Source organism: Chelonoidis abingdonii, chromosome 2, assembly GCF_003597395.2.
Source record: "Chelonoidis abingdonii isolate Lonesome George chromosome 2, CheloAbing_2.0, whole genome shotgun sequence".
NCBI classification, from domain to species: domain Eukaryota; kingdom Metazoa; phylum Chordata; order Testudines; family Testudinidae; genus Chelonoidis; species Chelonoidis abingdonii.
In genome coordinates this window covers 4,824,006-4,837,123 of record NC_133770.1, presented here as the reverse complement: position 1 = coordinate 4,837,123, position 13,118 = coordinate 4,824,006, and the positions used below count along the sequence as shown (strand labels likewise).

General features: G+C 42.9%; 1 protein-coding gene across 3 annotated transcripts in view; it reads right to left on the bottom strand.

Moving 5' to 3' along the window:
• Positions 1-13,118, bottom strand: part of ELP6 (elongator acetyltransferase complex subunit 6) — a 55,146-nt gene that overhangs the window by 23,258 nt on the left and 18,770 nt on the right. The gene's annotated exons all lie outside the window — the stretch shown is intronic.

Genomic DNA, 13,118 nt, shown 5'->3' with positions numbered 1-13,118 from the left:
ACCAGCAGCTGAACCAGCACTCTGGTCATGGGAAATCCAATTAGTTTCCCTGGAGAGGGCCTGACTGAGGGAAGGGGTGACTAATTACCGTAGCAGCCTGGGCTGGGGAGATCCGAGGAGCTATTTATCCAGTTAACTGCAAGAGTAGAAAAGGAGCAGGGGAAGGAAGTGCAGGGGGTGGAGAGATCCCTTCTCTCTCTTATTGACTCTATGACACTGTAAAGAGAATTGCTGCATGGAAGGGAAAGAGGGTGATGGCTGATCAAACAAACACAAAGTACACAGTGTTGGTTACAGAGCACAGGTGTCGGAGCCACTTACAGAAGACAGGAGCAGAAGGCTGTGCCCTGTTACAAGTGGGGGCTTGTCCGGGATCTGCCTTCTTCATGCTGACAGAGAACCTCCCATGGCAGCTGGTGCAGAGGCTCAGCAGTTGAGGCAATAGAAGACATTTCAATGGCTCAGAGAACAGCAGAAGGAGATGCAGAAGACCCTGCCAGCCTTCCAGCACACCCACCACCTGGACAGACAGTCCCTGTTGCAGGGCAGGCTGAGCAACAGAAAAGCCTGCAGGATTTTATTCAAGAACAAGCCCATGCACAGCAGCAGATACTCCAAGGTGTGGCGAGTCCTGGAGTTGGGTACAGTAACCGGACACAGGTGGTCGGCCTCTATAAGACAAGCCCTGTGGATGACCCTGACCGATTCTTGGTGGCTTTTGAAAGAGTAGCAGTATGGGTGCAGGTTTGGAAAAGGGAACCTTGGCCCTATAGCTAGCACCTACTTGACAGGGGAAGCTCAGGAAACCTACATGGTAGCGGCCATGGGACTGTAATATGGTTCAGGCAGCCATGCTAGAAAAGACAGGCTTGTCCACCAGTCAAAGTTTTGGGCCTCTAGATGGACTGGGGTGTGTCTGTAAGAGACTGGTGTACTGGAACCAAGAGGGATGTGGAAATTCTCCAAAAAGGACCCTATTTTGGGAGTTTAATGTACTCACCATACACAAACCCACCTCATATATCACTTGAACGTTTATTTTATTTATATTTACGTGTGGTATGATGTGGAGCTTTCAAGTGGTGCCATAAGCCTGTAGATGAGGTGAAACAATAGTACCCAAAATGAGAGAGCCTGTTTTTCCCATAGTTCTGGAAATATTGCAACATAGCTACAGTTTTTACTGTTTACGTTCATATCAACACCTTAATGTGGTATTTATTGGTCAGAGCTCCCAACCAACAATGTATTCAAATATTTTGAATGGTTTTGCATGGGCAAGAATTTTTTCTTCAGAAATGAAGCATGTGGCAAAAACAGCAAATATCAACGTTCTGAAATATACCAACATGAAGTGTTTTTCATATTCAGATATTCTTAATTGTCAACGTTATTCACACGTGACTGTAATAGTTTTCTGTGTTTCCACTTGAAATTTGCTGGCCAGATCAGTCTCACACTGACGGTTGTACACCAGTAGCAATAGCTTGCTGTGTCCATAGTTTGTACTGTAGAGGGGCAGATACAATGTACATGAATTCCTAATGTAATGCTTCCTCTCCATTTGTAAGCTTTTACACATACAATGTAGCATCTACTTTACATGGTGTTAGAATGGGTTCCTGTCTGCATCCTGTATCACTTGCCATACCGGTATTGCCCTGGCCTCTTCCTTTGTCATTCAGTGTTGAACACATTCTACAACAATATGCATTACCTCACCTTTTGGGGGCAAAGCCAGACGGGGTTCTGTCTGAGCAACTGCAACACACACAAACTAAAATTAATCAATTTAATTTATTGTGGTAAAGGGGTAGGAGCGCTTATGATAGCTACTAGAGTTTAACAAACCTAACACATGCCTAAATATCTGCTAACCATATTTACAACGAACTCGCTGCATTTTCGTTAATATGATACTTACAACTACAAACAACACATTCGCGACCGGCAAACATAGAATTATTGCACCGTGAGCTAGAGAAGTCTTCGTATCAGGCTCGGTATTATTGGCATACGGTACACGGACTCGTTTTCTCCTCTCCCTGCTGCACATGGCAGGCACCCCTAAAGTTCCTGATGCATCACGACAGTTGTCATAGGGCGGGGCCCAAAAACCTGTTGGTTTTCCTGGTTGCACAGCATGGTTTACACAATCGGGAGCAGTGCCAACTGCTTTGCCCCAACAAGTGCGTTAATCATATTGTTGTAGAATGCGTTCAACATAATGACAAAGGAAGAGGCAGGCATACGCCGTATGCAGATGTACAGGATGCAGACAGGAACCCTTCTAACATTCTGCCCCGTGCCCTGGCGAAATAGTTTGGCAAAACTACTTCCGAGTCGCTCTTTCTTTCCTAGAGGGATGCGCTTCGGTGAACATGTAGGCCAGCACCAAACTTGTGTATGCAGGTTTCATGAGGCCATCCAGCCAGGAAGAGCGAGCCCAACCAGAAGAGACACAAACAGGATTGATATTTTGTAGGGCCGCAAGGCCAAGCCAATGAGCCATGACCAAAACTGAAGGTCTTTCTGACTCTTTACAGTAGAGCTCTGTTGCAGGTCTTTTAACAATTGGGACAGTTAGGAGAAATAAGATGGCAATGAAACACCACATTTTCAGCAAGCTGGATATTTATCAGGCAAATTAGTACAAATAGGAGATTAAGCAACTACTCTTGAATCATAATTATTTTGATCTATACTGAGCAAGGATTTAGATTGCTGTTAAGGAGCCTTGCCGGTATATTAGCAAGCGTTTCAAGCAAGAGAGATTGAACAGCACGTGATACATACTTATAACACAGGTTAAAAACTTAACGATAAGGAGTGCGAGGAGGGGAAGTACAGCAAATGCAACATCACGCATCCAAACATGGCCGGCGTTTTAAGATAAACTGTGTATGGCTGCGCCCATTATTGGTTGCCAGAATACAGGTGAGTTGCGATTATACATGCGCTATCGCATGATGCATTGCAGGGTATGAAATAGAACATATGTGATTGGTATAAAGGTTCCAAAAAAAAGTTCTTATAAACGATAAACATTAATGGCGGGGGTTATGGTAAAATTCAAGAGTGGGTTTAGTTAAAGTGTAGGCATAAAAACTACATAGAACAATTAGAATATGCACCACCCAAGTAGGCTGGTTAACTATTACCAACATTAAAAACCCAACAATGACGGCTTATACGTTGTTATTAAGGAAAGCTTGAAATTACTTCACTTGAGCTTAAGAACTGGAAACATAAAATACTTGTGAAGAAACATTATTCAACAACGAAGTCCGCCACTCAATTGGGGCCAGAAACAACTTACACTAGATATTATTAAAATGAGAAAGTTTAACTTGGTACAAATTGAAGTAATGTATTTAGTGAAACTGAATGGAGCACACAAGCAATCTCTGGCTTACATGACGGATGTTTTTGCAGCTATCCTCCACCCTGTACGCAAACCAAGCTTTGTACGTCCCTTCTCTAAGGGCTCCTTGGTGCAAAGTGTTGCTGAGGGGCATAACTGGTAAACGTATACGCGCCTGCAGGGGCATTGTTTGTTTTAACAATTAGCATTTGCTGGAGCAGTTATGTGAACTAGCTTGTCTGGGCACGAGCCACTAGTGGTTGTTAGTACTTGCTTTGGCCTAGGTTCTCGTGCCAAGAAGCTTGGGGTTTGAACCATATTCAGGTATATCACAGAAATTTATCAAGTATGTTCTACTATTGATTGAATCTCTTTACGACCTCAGGTCAACGTAGCGTAGTTAGAAAATAGTGATTGGATCTCGCTCTTGCAGCAGATCCTGTCTGTACCATTCTTACAATTCTGTAACGCAACACATATTGCAACAGCCATTTAGTGCCATACAACAAATTCGTTGCAGGTGTCCATTACAATAATGTTTGTCAGGCCACACCCTGATTATACCACTGTGGTTGAGGCATTTTAGGTTACCTGTGGCTTCCCTTTGGCAATTTGTCTTCTCTTCTCCTGTTCTGCAGACAAACCCTGATTTTCTCTCGCTTAACCAAAATCACTGGCTGAGGTGGTCTTGTCTCACAGCTTTAGCAAGTTTCTTCTCCCTGTCTAGTCGTTAATTTGCTTAACACAGACACTGGCATGAGACATTTCTTTTCAAACTTTTTCCACATCTGGCCACAACACAACACAGCCACTTGATTACGGCGGCTAGACTTTGTCAGTTCTACTCTATTTCTAGACCTTCTCAAAGTACCCCACTGGATTTTCACAGGAAAGTCAGTGTATCCATTAACAACAGAAAACTTTTGGCTTTGGAACTAAACTTCCTTGATAAATCACTTTCACCTCTGATGTGCATAATGCTTGCACAGCTTACCATGAGGATTTTCTTTCCTTAGCAGCTTTCTAAGCAACATATGTCACCCCTCTCGAATTTTGCCTTTACCCTTTTTCCTAGGGCTTCTCTAAAAGGAACCTTCCCTGGCACAAGTTTTTCTGCGTCTGACTTAATTCAGATTACTTTTGCACCCATTAGAGATTCCTACACATTTTTTCAGGCCAACTCATAGACTCCCTAATTAAAACGTAGAGTTCTTCTGCCCTTGGCACTTCCTATAATCACTTGGCAACCGTGCAATGTGTGGAGCTCAAACAACACAAGTTAGGAATTCTTTTCCTCCTTGTACAAGTTGTTAAACTGTCAGTGGAGTAACACATTAATCACCTTCTGCTCTCCTTGTGCCCTGGCGGGTATACTTATTAGACGAGCTCCCCTTTCCACTATTTGCTAAACAATTGGATGATACCTGTCGTTCTCTCTTCTCCTTCCGTTATTTCCGTTGACTTGTGGTGAAAGATTACTAGGTTGCATCCAGTTTGTGTCTTAGCAGAGGGTTAGCAGCTGTCAATAGATATATATAGCAGGGCACAAGAGATTTGATTTAATTGTGTTACCCACTGACAGTTTAAACACTTGTAACGAGGAATATTCCTAACTTGTGTGTGTGTTAGCTACCTTGCAGGTGCCAGTGACTATAGGAAAGTTGCCAGGGAAGGAGGTACCTCTACGGTTTTTATCTAGGGTTGTTCTATGGTTGCTGAGATGGAAATTTGTATGTGGGATTTTTCTGGCCTAATGGGCAAGTCTTTGAAGTGTAGTAAGACCCAGAAAAGAATTGTGTGTGCTCAGGGAAGTGTTCTAGAGTCAGCCTAGTGAAAAGGTAAGGGCAACTTGTGAGGGGTAATTGTTGCTTAGAAAGTGTAGGAAAGAAATCTCATGGTAATCTGTTGCAAGCAATTTATGCAGCTAAAGTTGTGAAAGTGTTTAATCAAGACGTTTAGTTCTACAGCCAAAGTTTTCTGTTGTTAATGGATCCACTGACTTCTGTTGAAAATCAGTGGGGTAGCTTTTGAGAGGTCTCAGTAGGTAGAAGCTGTTACAAATAAAGCAGCCTGTATCAATGCTGCTGTGTGTGGTGTGGCCAGCTTTGGAAAAACATGTTGTGAAACGAATGTCTCAGCTCGTGTCTGTGTTAATGCACATGACCTGACTGCAGAGAAGAAGACTTGCTATAGAAATAAAAAAAAAATGTGAGTACAAGCCCCCCTCAGCCAGTGATTTTGTTAAGCGAGAGACTCTGGTTTGGTCCGCGAACAAGGAGAAAGAGAGAAGACACATTTTGCCAGGGAAGCCACAGGTTAACCCTAAAATGCAAACCCAGTGTATAATCAAGGGTGTGGCCTGACAAACATGTTGTCAAGGCAAAACAATAACCCTGAAGCGATTTGTTGTTATTGTAATGTATTTTTTACAAATGTGTTGCTGTTTACCAAGATTAAGAATGTAAGACGGAAATCCTGCTGCAGAGCAATCCATCCACTATTTCTAACTAGTTTTACTTGAGTCTGTAAAGAGATTCAATCATGTTATTGAACATGCTTGATAAACCATTTCTGTTATAATACACTGATATGGCTTCTACGCAGCTCTGCCATCGAGAACCTACGGCCAGCATCCCTAACACACTTCGTGCTACAGTGCCCCAGTGACCAGCTCATTCATCATTAACGGCTCAGCAAATGTATTGTTAATAAACAAACTAATGCCCCTGAGCAGGGCTGTATTATTCTGTTGAGGTTTCTCTCCTCACAATCTTTTGCCCCGGAGCCCTTAGGAGAAGGTGGACACAAATTGGTTTGGCCGTTACAGGTGGGGAGTCAGTGTAAACCGTCCTGTCAGTGCATCCGAGATGCCTTGTGTGCTCAATCATTTCACCTAAAATCCTTTCCCTTTATTTGTACCAATATTTAGTATTCTTCATTTAATATAGTTCTAGTGTAAATTTGTTTTCTCCCCTTGTGCAAGTGGCGCTTCTAGTTTGGAATAATGTTCTTCCCTTTATTCTGTATGTTTTCCAGTTCTTAATGCGTCAAGTCGTAATCATAGCTATTTCCTTTAATTATGGTTTTTTTACATTCCAGCACCTCTCATTTTGGTTTTTGTTGTCGTAATAGTATTAACCCAGCCCTACTTGGTTGTGATATTCAATTGTCTTATGTGAGTTTCTCTTATTGCTAATACCAATCCTTATCTAACCTCTTAATTTTACCACCCCCCCGGTCCCCTTTGTTATCGTTTTGATCATGTATTTTCTTTTTTGGAACCTTCTACCTCCCTAACAAATTATCTATTTATCCTGCCATATGCATCATGTAAGGCTGCATTATCAATCCCATCACTTTTTCTGCAACCAATAATGGGCGGAGCACCACATTTCTCCTTAAACTCGGCATTTTGATGTCATGATGTTGCATTGCTTTACTTTCCCTCGCATCCTCTATCTTAGGTTTTAACCCGTTGGTTATATATGTTATGTAATCAAGGCTGTTTAATCTTTGATATTGAACGCTTGCCAATACTCGCGCACGGCCTTCTTCTCAGCATTTAATATCCCTTCTCGATAGTTTCAAAATTAGATTAATGATTCAATATTTGTTACTCTTCCTCATTTTGTACTAAATTTGCTGAGTTATCCCAGACTTTGCTGATAATGTTGTGTGTCTTTGCCATCTATTTCTCTAATTTTCCTCAATGTTAAGACCTGCAACATGAGCTCTATTGTCAAAGATCCTAGAGACCTTCAGTTTTGGTCATGGTTCAATGCTTGCCTTGCGCCCTACAATCCTATTTCCATCCCTGTTTGTTCCCTTCTGTTGGGCTCGCTCTTCTCGTCGTCGGATGTGCTTCATAAAGCCGCATTCACAGTTTGTGTCGGCCTACATCGCTCACCCCCGAACGCTCCTCGATAGTGGATGAAGAGTCGGACTCGGATTTAGTGTTTTTGCCAACTATTTCGCCGGCACGGGGCTGTTAGAGATGGTTCCTGTCTGGCATCCTGTATCCACTTGCCATACGCGTATTGCCCTGCCTCTTCCTTTGTTCATTCAGTGGTTTTGAAACGCATTCTACACAATGCATTCCTCACCTTTTGGGGGCAAAGACAACTTTTGCACTGCTCCTATTTGTGTACATGCTTGTGCCAATCAGAGGCAAACACACCAGGTTTGGGCCGTCCCTATGACACTTCTGTATGTCATTAGTGAGTACTGTAGGGGTTGCCCTCCATGTCAGGCAGAGAGGAGACACGATCCCGTGTATTCCCTGTATGCCATACCGAGCCTGATCACCTCGAAGCCTCTCTCCAGCTCAGTGTTTCAATATAGCTTCTAGTTTGCCGGTCGTGATGTGTGTTGTATTTGTAAGATCAGTTATTGAACTAATGCTGCATTTTTTTTAAAATTGTTAGTAATAGTTCACTTGTGTGTTTTAGGTTTTGTTAACTCTATTAGCTAATCCATAAGCTGCTCCCTTACCCTTGTAACCATCTCCAATAAATTTAAATTGATTATTTTAGTTGTGTGTGTGTCTGCATTTGCCTCGATGCCCATACTCCCCTTGCATCTCTTACCTATATAGCTTTCCCACGTGCAGCCTGTAAATAACAGGCCTCATTTTCTTTTGTCTGCGATCCGTGGCATCTACACTGGTATAAGTCATCCGGTTTTATTTGTATTAACCGAGTAACGATGCTTACTGCGCTTGAATATATTTACGAAACCTTGCTTTTATTCAGGTGACATCTCTACGCACAGGTCAGTATAGGCGTTAGAAGACAACTAACACGAGCTTCATATTATGAATATGTAAAGCCATGAAAGAAGAAGACTAACAAAGTAGTTAAGCGACAAAGTCCACAAAGCAAGGTCCGTTGCCTTGCAGCTTGAAAAGGGGGAGATCATGTTACCAAGCTCTTACAGCCCATGCATCAATCATGATGAGCAAGACATTTGATCTCTGAATTACACGATCTCTTGATCTAGCAGGTAGTTTACGTATTAGCGAAACATGGGCACATCATCCGTACTTGGTCCTTCTGCTTTATTTAAATATGTTCATGGGCACTGAGCGGCAGATACTCTAACAGAGTTATGAAATCTCGACTGAAACAAATGTTTGGTGAAGAATAAAAATGGACAGATTTATGAAGCAAGGCACTTGATTCTGATGCCCACAGCTCTTCACTCAGTCAAGGAAAATGTGGTATCAGAACATTTAGGATTGTCAAGATGACAAATAAAGCTCTAGGCAAGCGGATGAAGTCCCAGAGCTGTCTGTGCCAGAATTGTTTTTGCCACAAGCTCATGTCCTTAGGCCAGTGGCAGAAGTGAGTTTCATGGGCACTGTTCTCAGTCACCCAAGAAGACGCTGTGGCCGATGTCCTCGTTGCCATGGTGAGAAAACAAATGATAAGAACAGACAAAGCTGAATTGGGCATCAGCTGAGCCAAGCTCAAGATGAAGATCCATGACTGTCATGCAAACAAAAATCCAGAGTGTAACATGGTATTGCCACAAATGACAGCTAGAAACATAATTGCCACAACAGTTCGATGACTGGCTGGCTAGTCTTGAGGCAGGTCCTAAAGGATTTGACAAGGGTAATATCTGTAATCTAAGTCTTTGACTGATATGGCAACAGTACTCTGAAAACTGCAGAAAGTCAGCACTGGACAGGATCTACGGTTGGTGGCATGGAAATTCAGGTGATTGTAGTGGAAGCACCTGTGGCCTCCTTGGGAAAAGTTCTAAACTGGAATTAGCCACAAGCAGTCACTTGCAAAATTTCTCTGTAAATATAAAATGGTGTCAAAATGCAGCCTATGTAGTGCAACCAGTAGTCAGCCTACAATTCTTGTTTTGCAGAGAAGCATTTTCTATGATGAGTAGCAAATGCATCATAGTAAAGGTGCGGCTAAGAACCGCAAGATGTCCATACTCAAAAAGGAAGCAGACACGAAGGATCCTGGCTGTATGCAGTACTGTCCATATGGCTTTTGTCTTGGTGTGTCCTGATACAGACATTGGGCTCTTGTTGCAGGCACTTCCAAAAAATAAGACAGCTCATAACATTGGTGGTCTAAATTGCATCATTACCAGCACAAACTGACAGCTGTTCTTCATAGCCTACAGCAGCGATTTGTGATGCAACTTACTCCTGCTTCCTCGTTAGCATGCATTTAACAGAGATGTACTGTGTGTCATGCCATTTGTATCGGGGAAAAAATATGTGCTTATATGTTGTCAAACAAAAGGAGTCTTATCACTTCGCAATCTTTCCGCAATTGGAGATGTGACAGACAAGGCCGGCATTTCTGCATCCCAAGTAGTGGGAGAAAAACAGACACCAAAACAAGTAGTAGCATGTATGCAGAGAAAAAAAGAGACCCAAGATCTGAATTACTTGCACCTCAAAGATCATGTCACTGGGCCAAATTTCCCACATTGAGGATAGTTTTGAGAGTCAAAGGACATCTGGAAACAAAGATTGAATGCTGCCACAAGTAAACAATACTAGATCACTTATTTCAATGATGGAAATTGATGATACTATTTCTGGATTCTTCCATGGCATGGCTCTGAGCTTTCTACAAGGCTGTAGCAGTAGAATCGGTGATATATATGTGGCTGTAGTCCGAACATCATCACTGCACGACCGTTGAATGCCAAGGAAATAGGATGTTACCTACTCCACTCTCAGAATATAACAATAATGAGTTGACTAGAAGTCACCGCTCTATTACATTTCCTTACCTACTTATTATTTAGTGTCACCTTCAGTTTTTTCTATCAAAAATCCACTTTCAAATAATATCTTAAACACAAAATTTATCAAAATTGCTTTAATTGTTGAAGTGTGTCATGTTATCCCATTTCATATTAAACCCATTATCATACCTCTCTTATAGTAGAAGAATCCAAGGTTATATGTCTTTTGTGAGGGTACATTTAGTGATCAACTTTCGTGCTGCCTCTTGCCGTTCGTAGATCAATTCTATTCGTGATGTGACCTGTGGGTCACTTACCCCTCCTCTCCTTTCACCATCTATGCTTTTTCATGGCATGAAAGACAAGTTCCTTAATGCTTTTGCTAATATGCTTGGAGAGGCCAAAGATTGGGGTTGTAGTAGAAGTGTCATCTTACTGTAGTGTCCTGGCCGCCCAGGATCAGTGCTGGGGTTGGATCCCACCGGGTGAGACATCTGCTGACGCTCACTGCTCTCTTAGATGGAAACTCTGCTTCAGACCCTTCTTCTCCTAGCTGTTCGCGCAGTCCACGCTAACAGACTCCTCTTGTTCGGGGAGTGTACACTCGTGCAGTTATATGCACTCGCCCAGCGATTTCGGGAGGGAGTACCCAGTTACAGCTGTCAAACAGCTGGGTTTATTTCGTTACTGAACTGTAGTAGATTTGGGTAGTATATGAATCTGAAAGGTTAAGCAGTAGTCCTTCTTGGTTTTAGTCCGCTAGAGCCCAGGCATCCTTGTATGTGGAGCGGTCGTGGTTGTGTTGCAGTGCGTTGTGCTTGCCCGTGTTGACCTTTGGTCTTCTCCATGTGTGAACCATGTGCTCGCTGTGTAGCAGCCACTCTTATTCCCCGCCTCCCCATCACACCTTTCCCGTCCTTTCTCAGTGGAAATGATTGCTCAGTCTTCCTTCCAAGAGGTGGGAACGACTATCCCTCTGGTTCCTTGTTTGGATGTTCAATGGACTGGCACTCAGATTTGCACTGTCTTTTTCAAAGTTCTCTATATGGCAAGCCCGATCTACGCGACAATTACCTCGTGTCTTGCCTCCGTGGTAGCACGATTTTTCCACTCCACTACTAACTTATTCCCGAGCTTATAGATAAATGGAGTTAGCACATCCGTCATAAATATTACTAAAATTTACCATTCATCGCATTGTTATTCTGAATGTAAGTGTTTGCGTTCTCATTTATGGTTAGAGAAGCACAGAAGTTTACTATGATGCTATTGGTAATCAAATTATGTGTCTGTGCTACCTGCAATCGGAGCTGTGGTGCGAGCACATGTAATAGCAAGGCTAGTTAGCCGCGTGAACATGGAGCATGGGCTAGACCTCTTATCATACTGGATTCTGTTTTACATTCCCTGCTGCTGCGCTTTTATTGCTGTTGTTATTCCAGCAGGCGGCTAAAGGCTCCCTATCGAGGTATTGATCTACACATTGCTGCACTCATCGCCGCTGACAGCAATGAGACATCGATCATATCTTGGACACGAGCAGTAGAAAAACTAAATATGGACTTTGCAATGGCAATCAATGGGATTGAATCAGCGTTCATTTTGGACTCCCTCATACCCAGCCCGACGCCAGGGAAGCTTAATGAATCAACAGCAGACTAAATTCTGTGTATCTTCAACCCTGGAGCATGGTTGCGCATCGCGCTAAGAAGAAATACATCAAATAAGATAACCCAATTATGAAATCTTGAATTGCGATACAAAAGCCTCATGTACCAGTGAGGCACACGTCCTCGCTAGTAGCAACTAATTAAACTGCGACCTACCAGGCCAGATTAGTTTCTTTAATTGCTGCCAGAGTCAGGGTAAGGAATCAGAGAAGGTAATCAACACTTATTAGTTGATGGAGGGACTAGATTTACGAGAAGACAGAAAGCTAGACTATATTGGTTGGCTAAGCACTTGATTAAGGCGGAAATAGAGTAACTGCATCACAAGTGCTGGGAGCTGTGTAAACAGCAGAGAGGGCAGGAGGATGTCCTTTACGTGGCATAAGTTGACCTACAGGTGAATGATGAGGTTTCAGCATGTAGAGGTATGATGTTTAAATGCATATTGTTAAGGGAGCTTTCTTATCGGAATCCTCTGAGACTGTCGGGTCTCCAGATATTTCTAGGCTCCTCCCTACCACTCCCAGTCACCTTGCAAACAGCTTCCCCAAGAAGAAACCCCATACTAGATGTACCTAGCCTGAAGCACCACAGTGCAAGAGTACCCTGCAATGGCTGCTCAGGCTGATATGTTGGTTTGAACTGATCTTTGCTATGATCAACAATGGCTTTCCATCCTTCTGCGGAGGAGCATGTCCGTGACGTTTGTTTGCTCATATCTCAGGGATCTACCTTTTTCATAGCCGGACTCTGCCTATGAGATTGTCATAGTCCCGATCATCCCCACCCATTGCAATGCATACTGCAATGCGCAGCTACACCCCTTGCTCGCCTAAACATTTTAATGCTATTTTTAGCTTCTTTTATATTAGACAGAACATGAAACATAGGAATTAGCACCACTGTTGAACAAGCAGCGTTCTCAAGGTTTCACAAGTTAAAATGCTCCACGACCTCATACACACCACGGCTCTGCCATTTTGGCCTATGCACAAACCAGCTTGAGTAGTATAATCTTGTATCATTCAGGTCCACTCATATTCACCTCAGCCACTCCTAGCTTAGTCTTACCAGTGCAGCACATTGCAGGAATAGACATAAAGACAGAGATTGCCACATTCTGGATTATTACTGTCCCTCTCCCTATAACAAAATATCGGGACCATTGCAGCCCAATATCACGTTCTCAAGTATTCCTTACCTGACAGCTGTAACAATCTGCCAACCTGAAAACTGCCTTAGTTCCAGGTAAGTTTGAGCCAAATGCCTGGATAGTGCTTAAATGCCCATTGAGTTGCTCATGGAGCTCACCCACTTTAACACCGCTCAGCCTTACTTTTCTTGATTCTCATTCTCTTATT